The sequence below is a fragment of the Triticum aestivum genome, chromosome 3A (assembly GCF_018294505.1).
Source record: "Triticum aestivum cultivar Chinese Spring chromosome 3A, IWGSC CS RefSeq v2.1, whole genome shotgun sequence".
NCBI lineage: Eukaryota > Viridiplantae > Streptophyta > Magnoliopsida > Poales > Poaceae > Triticum > Triticum aestivum.
Genome location: NC_057800.1, coordinates 716,119 through 718,104, shown reverse-complemented (window position 1 = coordinate 718,104; position 1,986 = coordinate 716,119).

The window sequence follows — 1,986 nt, the reverse complement described above, 5'->3', positions numbered from 1 at the left end:
CGACAAATAGGCCTGGTACGCTCACGGCGACGGTGGCACGAGAAACATTCACGCGTCTTCACCGCATCGTTCGCACACTGCTATCATTTATTTTGGACTGTGTACACCTTTTTTTTTGTTCTACAATGGTCATTGGATTTGTCATTTGTAAGTAGATGGGGGGCTCGTGCAGGTCGTGCAGGGAACACTTATATATCACTAAAGGAGCGGGGTTAGACACCCTCATTTTTTATTTCCATTTTCTGCTTTCTGTTTTTTTTTCTCTTTCAGTTTTTTCTTCTATACAAAATAATTCAAGATTAAAAAATCCAAATGTATCAGTAAATTTCAAATATTTGTTAAAGAAATCACAAAATATTTTCATATTCATAAAAAAATGCTCAGTATTTTGAAAAAAATGTTCGAATATTCAGAAAAATGTTCATGACTTCGAAGAAATGTTTGCGTCTTCTAGTATGTGTTCGCGAATTCAAAAACTGTTCATAAATTTTAGAAAATGTTCATAAGAATCAATTTAATGTCCGTCAATTACAAAAAAGTTCAGCTATTCAAAAATGTACACTTATTTAAAAAATGTTCATGATTAATTATTTCTTTTGTGAATTTCAAAAATTGTTGCCAATTTTCAAGAATGTTGTCTGATTAAACAAATGTTGACGACCTTCAAAAAATGTTCACAAATTTCAAGAAAATATAAAAGAATTTTTTAAGAACGTTGATATATTCATAAAATATTAACTACTTATAATAATGTTCGCAAATTTGTAAAAAAATCACGTATTTGATAATTGTTCGTCATTTCAAAAAAGAAATCATGAAATTCGAATTATTTTTCATGATTTGACAAATGTTCACAAACCTAAAAGATGTTCACAAAAAAGGAAAACCGAAATAAAAAAGGAAAAAGAAACATAAAAGAAAAATTAAAAAGAAACATAAAAAAAGAAAAAAGAAACATAAAAGAAAGGGAAAACTTTTTTTTTTGCCACTCTAGTTTTTGCCTACTTTGCTTATGCCACTCTATAATTTGACATATCACTTTTGCTACTCTTAGTTTTTGCAATACATCACAAATGTCATTCCATGACAAAAGCAATAAATTTTCATTTCATTGTTGCCACTCTTAGGTTTTGATAATGTATCACAATTGCCACTTTAAAATTATTGCTTTTGCCATGAAATGGTATAAGTAAATTTGTCAAAAGAGTGGCAAAAGTGAAATGTCAAATTCTAGAGTGGTATAAGTAAATAGGTCAAAAGCTAGAGTGGCAAAAACAAAGTTTTCCCTAAAAGAAAAAAGAAAACCGAAAGAAAGACATCGCGGTGGATGGACGCAAGAAGAATGGTGGCGCTATCTGGCATCGCGGTGACATCGATGACTGTATGGCCCGGCGAGATGAATGCGTTGATCACGCCTGAAGGTGGGACGACGGAAGATGGTGGTGCTGATTCTAGAGCCTGCACACGCGGTGCGTGCAGAGAGTCTAGCAAGACCGGTTGGTGCTCTCAGCTTATCGGCGGGCGGCTTGATGAGGCCACCGGACTAGATGGTGTGTGTTGGTGCGAGGCCAGGACACGTCATCAAGCTTGTAGGTGTAGCAATAGTAGTTGCTAGGAAGGTGGCTTTAGGTTGATCAATGTATTTGTTTTGTTAGGTTCTTTTGCATAATATAATAAAATAGTTGTGTGCATCGCTCGATGCAGAGGCCGGGAGTAACCTCCTTTCGAGAAAATGGAATTATACAAGCAAATGCAAGATGATGGGGCGGGCCAGGGCCCGTCCTGGCAACCCCTGGCTCCACCACTGGGCTGAAGTATCAAGTAGCTTGTCACGTGACAGTCATGCATGATAGGCCCAAAACCCCTAAATTTATGGCTACTTGCTATCATGTCCAGGCTGACATGAACTTAAAATTGACACACTCCATTCTTATATCCTTACTAGGTCTAATATTACGATGAAAGTGGTAGGTTCAACATAGAGAG